This window comes from Puntigrus tetrazona, chromosome 3 (assembly GCF_018831695.1).
Source record: "Puntigrus tetrazona isolate hp1 chromosome 3, ASM1883169v1, whole genome shotgun sequence".
Lineage (NCBI taxonomy): Eukaryota > Metazoa > Chordata > Actinopteri > Cypriniformes > Cyprinidae > Puntigrus > Puntigrus tetrazona.
In genome coordinates this window covers 23,780,287-23,792,617 of record NC_056701.1, presented here as the reverse complement: position 1 = coordinate 23,792,617, position 12,331 = coordinate 23,780,287, and the positions used below count along the sequence as shown (strand labels likewise).

Here is a 12,331-nt window from a genome sequence, read left to right as displayed (position 1 = left end):
AGTCAACAAAAATATTTATTAAAAAGAAAGTCGAATTAATGAAAAACATAAAACGTCTATTATTTAAAAGCAATTTATTATTAGCTTAATCAAAAGGTATTTTTTTTTATATATATATTTTTTTAGAGATTGTTCATGCTTCTCGAAACTCCGCTTCTGGGCCATTCATTTGCTCAAAAGAGTTCATTCAGATATGTTATGTCTGGATATTCACAGACACTAATCCACATCGCTTTTTGATTTAAGTGTACTGGCCTTTTTTTGAGTAAAAAAATGTGCCAAATTTCATAACATTCCGTGTCATACAGTAAATTCCATTCGTAAGACTAGATTTCACAATTCCATCTTTTTTTTCTGCATGGCAGAAACCACAGAGCCCTAACGACATTTGTTTTTCTCCGAGGTACGTCATATTACTGAAGTAAATTGGGTTATGTTGACTGTAAGCACGCAGAGTAATCTTAGTCCAGCGTGAAAATCTTATCCATAGCTGGGCTCCAAACACTGATTTTAGGCGAGAAAATTCGGCGCAGAGCGTTTATCTGTCTGCATGCGACTGTCCTCGTCTAATTGTGATGTAATAGTTAATGGAATGCCGTGGAAGTTATTTCGACCATGTGGCTCTCCAGACGGAACGGCTGGTAAAAACACCATGTTTAGCTGCATATGGCTGTCGACTCGGCTGCCAAATTTCCGAATTGCATTCTAGCAGGGAGTTTAAAGGGCAGGAGGGGGGGGGAAAGCCAACAAATCGAAAGCAGGCGAAAAGAAAGTGCAATAATTGCACGCCATTTGGAAACGTTTTCCTTCTCCGACTGAGAGCCCTCGAATGATTGAAATCGTTCCACCAATTAATAGACTGAGACTGGATTTCCTGTTGGTTCAGCTGCTCTGCCGCAAGGCAAGGGCCGAGACGGTTGTGCTTACAAGCCAGCGCATCTGAACTGCAACGGCCAGATAAGCAGGACGGCTGCGACAGAAATGCAGACGCAGGCTGTTTCAATAAGAAACGACTGCACTGACCGCTGCGCTGTGCAATAGTTCAGACCAGGTGTGAAGATGGCGGAAGCTTTTAGCTTTGTTTTTCACGTCTCTGAGCAATAACGCTGGCTGTTTTTCTTTACTTCTTTTTTTTTTGGAGCCTTGATTGACCAGATTGGACTGGGGGAGAATGTGATCCAGGATCAGGAACTGGTTTGTGGTCCGATGCCAGCTGAGACAAGTCTGCGTATGACTTCCACCGCACGTCTGGCTGAAAACGAAAACATTCGGCGAGACGGTCCTCATTAGCACTCTCTAATTCTGTAGATCAGGAACAGCTTACGAGACATTTCACACGGTTTTGTGGTCTCAGACGGGACGGTTTTTAATAGTAAACATTCGGGTGTATAACGTATTTATATGCGCATAGAGATATAAATGTACCGGGCCTGGTTTTTATTTACAGGCTATAGGTCTCGAATTCTTGACTTTTTTTTTTCTCTTTTTTTTTTTTTTTTTTTTTTTGCTGTCGCTCCCTCGTTGTTTGTGTCAGTATTATGGGAGAGGAGTCTATAGCTTGTGGAGAAAGATTTAAGTCACTTCATTGTCAGACTGATTTCATGTTTTAGCTCTTCATTTTGTGTTTGCACATTATAGCTTGCATCCTTAAGCGGAAAAAAATGATCTTAGTTAAGCGTTTTGCCAGATTCTGTCTGCGGGTGACCATAACTGCCCTACAGCAACCCAGTTCAATGTCACTTTGAATTTTCTGAAACTTTGAAAAAACTTTTTTTTTTTTTTTTTTGGAGTTTAAAAGAATGCATTATGCCGTTTTATCTTATGTATTGATTTTTGGTATTAGATGCCTAAAGCTGAACTTTTGCCAGCCAAGTGTAGGGTTTCTCTTTTTGTTATTGATAGTTAAAGTACTTTAATATTCCTTTAGCTTTCAATTTTTAAAGTGTGATCTACAAGTATGTTTTATGTGTTTTTTCCATTTTTTTTTCTTCACTATTGGACATTAAAGCAGCATGGCCGTGATTCCAGACTTCGGCAGGTCTAGAAGAGCAGGTGTCCTGCCCTCAATCTAATGCGAGTGTAATACCCGTGCTTTAAACCATGATGTCATGAAATGTCATGCTAACTAGTGTAAGCACACTTAATCTAATTGTCTGTGTTGGACCGCAGACTTGTGACCTCTGCCTGATCTCTCAACATGCTCGCCTCAACTAAATGTCTGTTTCTCGTCTTGTATTAAGACCTCCCCGGCTGTGTCGGGGGTCACATCAGTGATCTGTCTGATAATATTGGCCTAATTTCCTTTTTCAACTTTTTGGGGTTTTCGGTTTTAAATCGTATGGGATATTAACACTCGTTTTTGGAGCAAGTTTCTTTTCTTTTCTTGCCCTATTGACAAATTGCGTTTTTTTTTTTTTTTTTTTGGTAATGATGTGTTTTCTTTAATCACAGTATAATTAATGTATTATAATTCTGGGTGACATGTAGACTTAATCTAGACCGGTTTTGTGAGTTCCACCCATGTCGTCAGTAGCTAAATGTCAAGTAACTAGTCATGTAAATGTTTAGTTGTTACTTTTTGTTAGATTTGCACTTAAAACGTGAATGAAATGTATATGCTCTTTAAAAGCAACATCTTATATGGGGTTTTGAGTCAGTTTATCTTATTGAGCAATGCTAATAGTTTAAAATATCTGTCTTTCGTGGTCGATATGACATTCTTCTGCAGGTGTTTTATTGGATTCAGTAGGCCTGGGTTATTGCCCAATGGTCGTAGATATAAATTGGCAAATACTGGTCCTTTGTGTTCGATGTGAGGCTCTTCTGCTGGTCTTTCATTGGATTCAGTGTGTCTTTAAGAGCAGTGCTGTTAATAGAAGACACTGATGGATTGTTAGGAAAATGAACTCCGCTAATCTACATGCTGTTTATGGGTGATTCAGATGGGAAAGTACTGTCATGTTGATCAGATAGAGGCGGTTAATGGTTTACAGTTGGGAAAGCATGCCAGGGTTGCTCTACTGGGAATTAAATTGATAAATGACAATAGAGTAGGTTTTATTAACCTTTCTCTGCTGGAGATGACCAATTTGTTTTGTGTGAATGTAAAATGAAGAAACGCCAACTAGCAAACAATATATAAAAATTACGAGTATTGTGTTTTTCACATTGCGGTTGCTTTAGAATATGTGAGCTGTTTTCTGGTCTAGCCCTTTTACGTTATAAAAGTGCTCCAAACCACATCTCATTTTTCTGCTCCATCGAACTTCTCAGTTCAGCGGCGCCTGAGCAGATGAGACGTGAAGTATCTGCTCAAAGGTAAATTGGGGGCCGTCGGCAGAGCCACACACAGCGGTGGTCCCGTTAGGGGACAGATCTTAATGTTTGCCTGTCGCAGCTCCAAGCGCACCTAGGCAGTCGTCCAGGCTTCCTGAGGTCTGCGTTGTTTAGTCTGAGCTCACTACACCAGACCTTCCTCCACCGGTTCACCACGTCTGCTCATAGTGGTTTTTCCTTTTTGTCGAAGTGTTAAAGGTCTGGGTTATACGACCCGGATCTTTGGGTTTCCCCTTCACATTTTGAGGAGAAGAGAGAGCCTGTGATTTCTCATTGTTGTGGTGGATATTGTTTCTAAAGCAGTTTGTTTTTTATTAATACAGTATCGGCAGCCAAAGGGCATTGCTGTGGGTTGGGTATAGGATTTAGTGTTCGATTTGATGATATACTTCCTGCTGTGATTAGATGAAACATCCCACATACCTTCCTCACTTCGGGTCATCAAGTTAATCGTAAGGTAACTGTACTTAAACTTTCCTTCAACCGGAGTGTGAACAATCAGGCGAATATTTGTTTCTTCAGAATTTCTTGTGTTCTCCTCCCAAAATGTTTTGCTTCATTGAAATCTTGTTCCTGGAGGTTTCACTTCTGCTAAAGTGTAAATGTTACCCTTTAAAACAATGCGTGTCTAACAAGCAACCACATGCTTGTCAGTGGAGCAATGGAAACTTTTTAGTTTCATTGATCACGCAGACTTGTGAGTCTTTTTGAGTGAGTCATTAAAAAGAACCATATTTTTTACGTGAATCGGACTTGCATTTGTTGCGCAGTATATATTCGATTCATTACTAAGAGCCAGAACATGTGCTTATCACATTGCCAGTAGAAAATGGTTTGTAAGGTACATGTTTTAATGAACTGGACTGTTGTGGTTACTAAACAGAACTGGTTCGTAAGACTCATTCATGGGTTCATGGGTCACACACTGGTTGTACTTTTCAGTTTGTCAGATGAGTGGAAAACATTGTCATTTATGTTGTCACAATCAATCCAAATTGCAAACGTACATTTATGACTAAAATTACTTTTTAATGATTTGTTTGTTTTTGCAGGGCAAGCATTGCCGGGATGTTATGCTGTTGACCTATTTGTGATTTTAATTTGTAATTAGTTGAACCACATTTTGTGGTGTGTTTTTTGCTTTCTTGTCACTCAGTTCTTATTTTATTTCTTTTAAAGTCTTGTCAAAAGTAAATGGACTTGATTATTTACTAAAGGTGAAAATGTCCTTCTTCAAGCAAGCTTTTAGTATAACCTGAACGAAATGATTCACAACAGTCTGAGATCAAAACCCCAGAGGAATTCTGGGACAGCCACTGATGGTCCTTAAGTCTCTTGTTTTCTTTCAGTCTTATGCGGCCTTCAATTTGTGACTAAGTGGTCTCTCAGACCTCTGACTAAAAGTCTGACCTTTGGCATTGTAAAGAAAGCAGTGGAAAATGGATTCCAGGTCTCCGATCCAGTCCGATAATGTCTTTGCGCCTCCTGTAGCACTTATGGTAGCAGTATCTGGATTGGTCACAGAGTTCTCCGTTGATAAGCGCACATCTTGACTCACATGTGAGCTCGGCCAAACAGGATGCCAAGAAGCGGCCCTAATGAATGAGATACCAATCCAGTGAGTGAGAAAGTAAAACTAAATCCTTCCTTACTCACGAAAATCACGAAAGGGGGGAAACCGGAGAGTGCGGTAGCAGGAAGCGAACTCGAGATTACACCTAGCTCTCCACTAACAACGAGACGACCTCTCCACCCTTCTTTCCTTTCCTCCGTCGTCTTTCCCGTACTGTTTTAAGAATCGAAGTAGGAAGGAGTGGCAGAGAGAGAGGAAGCCTTTTGTTTACAGACGAACAATGCTGCGAACAAGAGCGTGCGGCCCCAAGAGCTGGAGACAAAACACGGCTGCAGACGGGCAGGGCAAGGCTGGGCCGGTCCGCAGATAGTGTGTGAGAGAAAGAGAGAGACGGGGAGGAAGGAGGCCTGCATTCCAGTGAGATGCCTCAGCCTATTTGAAGTCACTGGGTTATACATTCAGAAAGTCAAGGATGAACTCATGAGCAGACCTTTTAGTAAGGCACACTTTCAGTCAGACGACCATTTTGTTCCACCACAAAAGACCCCAAGAAAACAATTTAAGAGCTTTGTGGCTTGTTTGTTAGCTCTATGCTAGCTATACGCGTGCACACACACACACACACATCATGTTTTATGGGGACTTTCCATAGACGTAATGGTTTTTATACTGTACAGACTGTATGTGTATGTAAGTCCAAATTTACTGGTATTCCTATCCTTGTGTGGGACATTTGGTCCCCTAAACATGATAAATGTGCATACAATATATGTCTCTCTTTTCAAGTATTAGTCTTTATTCATGGAAAATATAGCTGCCTTCGTCTTTTCAGCATGTGTGCCATCAAAAAGTTTATAGTTCAGCCTTTTTTGAGGAAACGTAAGGATTATTGTTCCATCTCGGAGTTACTATATCACAGAGCGTTAATTATCTAAACCGTGTTTGGTATTTCAGTGCCTTTTCTCTCACACCCTCACTTTCTCTTCAGCGTTGTGTACCATGATTCAGCTTTCTCATTATTTAACCACTTTTTTGTCCACCCCCAATTCTTCCCACAATTCCTCGTCCTTTCCCATCCAACTTCCATGGGAAAATACTTCTTTCCAGTCCATTGGTGGTTGATGGCTTGTCACCATCAATTTTTATTATTGTTTCCGAGCTGTTTGGATGGAAATTAGATTTGAGTTATTGTTTTAGGTATTATTTGACACAGTCATAGTATGGTAGACTTCGAAATAAATACATATCAGGCCATCTTTTTTTTTTTATATATTGCTCTCTGTTGGAGACAGTCCATTTTTTGTCCCAGTAGTCGAACCTCAATTGATGAAAGAGCAGCTTTTCATCAAACAGACGTTAAGGACAACCTTACATCACACTAAACCAGTTGAGCTTGTTCGCAGTTGAGCTTTGTAAACCTTCAGGGAGCACATCTCAAAGGAAAGGTGGGATTTGGTGGATGTAGTACGACGGATTCTCTTCACAAATGTCTGGGAATCGGGATTAGCTGAGAACAATGACCATTGTGCCATAGTTGGCGTGTTTTGACGGTGTACTAAAGTGTTTTTGACAGCTAATATTTGTCTTTTTGCTCAGGCGACGGGTCCGATCACATCCACTTCACCTCTCCCTTTTTCTTCTCTCTTGTTTTTGTACATGTATTCACGGAAAGCCTGACACAAGACTCCCAGCATGACCAATAAAATATTGATGTGCTGCCCCGTACGTGTGATCAGCTACGTAGTTTTCTTTTTCCAAAGAAAGACGTGATGGACTTGTCAGGAAATTGCCTAGTCATTCACGAGGCGTCCACTGCACCAGACACGAAGAGCGATAGCATCTAAACTTCAATGCTATTTTGAGCTCCTTGGTATCTGGGTTAAAGTCAAAACCGTTGAGTACGTCCTGTTTTTCAGTCGCGTTTAAACGGTTTAGACGAATATGCGGAGTTTCTCTGGGAAACGTTTTTGCAGCACGTATCTAGACTGCCTTTTTGGTTTCGCTGTCACTTTTAGGATTCGTTAAATTGGTTTTTCCCTCTCACGTTTGCTTTTGTCTCGTTTTAAGGCTACTTGGAAACCGATGAAACGTCAAAAAAGAGGTCCTTTTGCCATGTCCGCGTGTGATTCAGAGAACAAGAATGCACGGACGTGACACAGAAAAAGAAAAGCAGAATGGAAGAAAAGGGCCACGTGTCATGGGAATTATAATGTATGCATCCTGTAGTGCTGGAAGCTCGTCTTCTGTGGGAACATAGTCCTTACTTTTCCAGAAGTCCGTCGAGACCTTCGAGCTCTTGTGCGCCTCAGCTATTTTCACACCACTTCTCAATGTAAATCCACAAGCTTTGTTTCTTCGTTTCATCAGTGCTGTCTGGGTATTTTCTCGCTCTCTGTGTCTCTCCATTGAGCTCTACTAAGTCCTGTTTTTATCTTCTAGCTGTTCTTGACGCAAAGAAGGTGTTCGCGACACACACAGATGCATGTTAGGGCCGCTTTGTCCAGCTCTTCCAGACTCCTTGATAAGGGCAGAGAGACGGCTGCTGGTACTGACCATGTCACTTCCTTTTTCTTGTATCAGACTGCTCTCTACCACCCGCAAGGCCGCTACTTTTTGCTTCCACGGCCTAAATTAGCTACTATATTGCCCTCTGGAGCTAAACGCGCACACACTAAACCACACACAGTTAGACCAAGGACAACAACCAGAGCTGTCTGACTCCTGCCAAGTTGAAAATGCATCTGAAAATGGCTGTTTTGTCTTATTCAGGGAGTCAGTTACATCGAGTGCCCTAATCATCTATCTAAGAGCTGTGGGAAACCAGAAACTCCAGCTCCGTGTTATCAGTGCTTGTTAACTCTTAAGTGTTTTGTGATGCATTTCCAAGCGTATATTGACTGTCAGAATTTCTTAAAATACATTTTTGACCTTTGCTAAGACAACCATCACTGTAACTGCTGCTCCATGTGTTATACTTGAGCAAAAAAAGTCACTTCATGTCACCTTAACTAACCTTTTAGTTTTTAACACATTTTTATTTACTAATATTAATTTGTGCAATTTAAAATGTTAAAACTGGGTTATTGTATCTAAAAATGTAACTGAATTGAATATTTAAAATAATAAATGCTATGATTTTCTTTTATTTCAAGACACTTAATGCATGAACCTACATTGACAAACTGAACATTGTCATACATATAATTTATTATTATTTATTTTGTTGCAAACCTGCATAAAGTTACAGTAACACTTCACTTAAATCACTTTTATAAAGCATTATTTAAAAATCTTTAAAAAATGTTAACTGGAAAATGTAACAGCTTAGAAGCAACACATTTTATTTGTACATTAAAAATGTTTTGAAATAGTAGCTTAAAATTAGTATTTGGAAGTATTGAGAAACCTGATTTTTGGAATGTTTTTCTTTTTTTAATTCTTTTTAACATTTCTGAAAATGTTCCACCCCTTTGCAACCCCAACTACCAGACGAACACCAAGTTTTTAATAAATGCTAATTTTTAGCTTTTACCATTTTGTTGAGGCACCGTATTAAAACTTTATAGCCTTGTTATGTGTTCAAAACTTGGTAGAGAAAGCATTACCGTCAAGCATTCTGTGTTCTTGGTTTCGAGTAGCTGATGTTATCTGATGCACTAAACTAGTATCACAGATTTCACAAACGTCACAGAAACCAGTCAAACCTTTTCTTAGTTTACTTTTAAGGCAGGAAGCAGATAAACATTGACAGAATCCAAGCCACATTTTTATCTGCGACTCGCTGCCAGCACAGCGCTGTTGTCTCTCTCTCTCTCTGTATATATATATATATATATATATATATATATATATATATATATATATATATATATATATATATGCAGGTGTGTGTGTGTGTGTGAGCTCACGCACTGATGTTTTACGTCTGATGAATTGATAAGTGCGTGTTAGTGTCCGTGAATCACTCCATTCATAAATGAACATCTGTGGCGCGGCAGATGCTGTTGCTCGGAGGACAGATGAGTCGGAATTTCACTTTGCGAGTGATTCACAGCCAGACTGATGAAACTCATACGCAGGAATGAAGATGGGCTGCATGACTCACTGCCAGTTCACTATACATCTCACAGAAATATTGATCTGTCGCTGCAGACCACGAGGAATGCAGCTTTATGAACTAGCGCTGTGACTTTTTCTCGCCTGCGAGATTGATGGGGTGTTTCGTTAACTGCTCGAGTGCATTTCACTCAGGCAATCTGGCAGCGCTCCTGATTCAGGAACCGCTTCGATGAATCGATGACTTTAGTGAAAGTGGATGCCACAGCTATAGTCCAAATTAAATTACAATTTACATGATCATGATCATGGACCACAAAACTATTCATATGTCAATTTTTCATCATAACATCATCTGAAACTGAATAAAAAGGTTTCCATTGAGGTACGGTTTGCTAGGATTGGACGATATTGAGATTTTTTTGTTATTTACCATTTGTTATCTGGAATCTGAGAAAATCACCTTTAAACTTGTCCAAATTAAGTATTTAGCAAGGCATATTACCAATGAAAAATGTATGATTTTGACCTGTACAATGTATTTGTGGCTATTGCTACAAATATACCTCAGCGACTCGAGGCTGGTTTTGTGCTCCAGGGGTCACATGTTTGCTTAAATGCACAGTGTTGGTCTTATTTATTTATATATTTATTTAATATATATGTTCTCCACACAACAGTTGCAGTCCATCAGGTTTCTTTTTGAAGTGAAGAAGACAAAAATACATCCATAATAACACTTTCTTCACAATCTCCTGTTGTCCTCACGTCATAATCCACCAAAATAATTACAACCGTTTGGATCTGTGCGTATTTCTCCCCTGATTCAGTCAGTGAGCGGTTCATCGGAGAGTGTAATCAACAGTTTGAAGCTAATAATGGATGTGTTTTTCACCTCTCAAGGCATTGATTGATGTACTGAGTGGTGTGGATTGCTTGTAGACCCATTCACTGCAGCGGATCCATTTCTAAAGCAATTGATGTAGTTCTGTGTTTCTCCAAATCATCTTGAGGGTAAAGAGAGTTTTCTGCAGTTCCTTTATGCGTAGTGCCCACTCCACGTCTCTCAGAAGGGCACGTGCTGCACATGCTAACTGCTACTGTGCTCAAAATTCAGTCGGTTTCACTCATAGTATATGCTTGTTTCATTTTTCGTATTCGTTACTAGTTCTTCAGATTCGTCCCTGATACAGACGCTGTTGCTTAATGTCAATAATTGATAGAGTCGAGTACAGACGGGGTGTTGAAGTGTGTGCGTGTGCGTGTGTGTGTGCGTGTGTGTGTGTGTGTGTGTGTGTGTGTGAGTGAGACTTCCATACAGATACATTCCAGATGGTGGAATGATGAGGTGGGTTTCACTGGAACGTTAAACATTCCCAGGGATGTTTGCAGAGAGAAATTCTTCCTCGACTGCGAAGCAAGCATGTTTCCTTTTTATCCGATCCCTCCCTCTCGTCTTTCTCTCGCCATCTCCCTCCCTTCTCTTGGACGCAGACCGTCGCTATCATCACCTGCTCTGCAACTGTTCGAACCAGTCACACAAGTCTCTTCACTTTTCCTGACACACCGGCTCGATAAATTAGTTTTATTACCCTTTATTCCTAAAACCTCTTTTAAAATTGGCATTGACTGCCTGTGTGTGTGTGTGTGTGAGTTGAGGAGCAGCCGTGGCCGTGCCGCAGACCGAATCAATAGCAGTCTCAGTATGGGTGTTTCCGAGTCTGTTTGGATTTGCTAAGTAAAGTCTGCAGCTCACCTGCACATCAACATTTTCTCGGCCCTTTAACCTCCTCCACACATTCCAGTTATTCTTACCGTCTCAGCTTTCTTACATCTGGAGGGGCCAACTGCTGGAGTTTTTGTGTGAATACCTCAAACGCTGTGCTCCCGCTCGCTAGTCGTCTTTTATTCCTGTCGTTGGATTTTCTGGTGCAGTCTGTCCTCCCTTTTTAGTTTTCATCTCAATCAAATGTGTGTTTGCCCCTGTTTTCTTTATTTCGTGCCCTATATATAACACACACACTCCATCTCTTTTTCATTTTGTAATGGTGATATTTATTTCCCGGTTTCCTTTTTTTTTGTAGATCAATGCATAAGTATCGGTTGATATTGGGTATGTAATTGCTTGTGCTTATTTTTTCATTTTTATTTTTAGATGAACTTTTTCTGTCTAATTCTGCCTTTAAAAGAAAAAAAAGCTCTGATAAATGTAATCCCTATCATTTTATCTTTTAATTGCAAAACAAAATTTTTTGTTAAATAATGGATATGTGGACTATATATATTTATGCACCTATAATTTATTTATATATATATATATATATATATATATATATATATATATATATATACCATTTAATTTGATTGACTTAACTTTTTAATGTTTACAAATCTATATAAAATAGAATTTTATCTATCATTTTGTCTCAGTTCTTCGCTGTAATTGTCCCCAAATGCTCCCAGTATTATTTTTAGAAGTTTAAAACACAATAATTAATATTTGAAAAAGTTTTCTCCGTCACAAACAGAGCATTTCTCACCCGTAGTCCATGTTATATGAACCCCAAAAGTTGATCATTTTGATCTTGAGCTCTTTTCAGAGCATCCCTCGACCTCTTGACATTCTCACAGATGTCAAAGGAAGAATAAATATCTCCCTGGAGTAGCCTGTGGTATTGTATGGGAAGCTTTAAGCTGAAATCTCTTGTGTTTGCTGACAGCTCTGGCCAGTTTGAAGTCAGAAGAACTTGTTTAGTTTTGCTTTTCCTTTTTTGAATCTTGAGTTATTAAGCTGAATGTAGGCCAGCGGTGGGATGTGGATCAGAGTTTTTTATGTTTTTTATATTTTTTTGCATCTCTAATACATTGTGAGCTTGATCTGGGAGTGCTGAGCTCCGCCGCGTTATGGATTTAAAAATTTTGCCTGCCGGTTTGAACACGCTGCGTTCCTAAAAATACAGAACTCGGAAATTAAAACACATCTACCAGTACAAGACCTAAATCCCCCGGACTCATATAGTTTTTTTTATTTATTTATTTTAACGTACATAAAATGTATTTGATAACCAAAACTGCATTAGATGTTAGTATTTGTTTTCAGAGAATATTAAATATTAAATTATTGAATTAGGTTAATTGTACTTATCATTTCAGCCGTGTTTTATTCGTAAATTTTTTATTAACTACATTTAAAAAAATCAAGGGCATATGAAGTATTTAAAAATATATTTTTTTAAGTAAAAATAATAAATACTTTTAAATAAAATAAAAAAACAATAATAATTAGCTGTTAAATTTAAATACATTTTGTTTTAAGGATGTTGAGATTTTTACTTGAAAACTACATTAATTTCAAAACACTGTTTT

General features: G+C 39.0%; 1 protein-coding gene across 1 annotated transcript in view; it reads left to right on the top strand.

The window, feature by feature from the left end:
* smurf2 (SMAD specific E3 ubiquitin protein ligase 2) overlaps positions 1-12,331 on the top strand; it is a 43,155-nt gene that overhangs the window by 4,847 nt on the left and 25,977 nt on the right. The gene's annotated exons all lie outside the window — the stretch shown is intronic.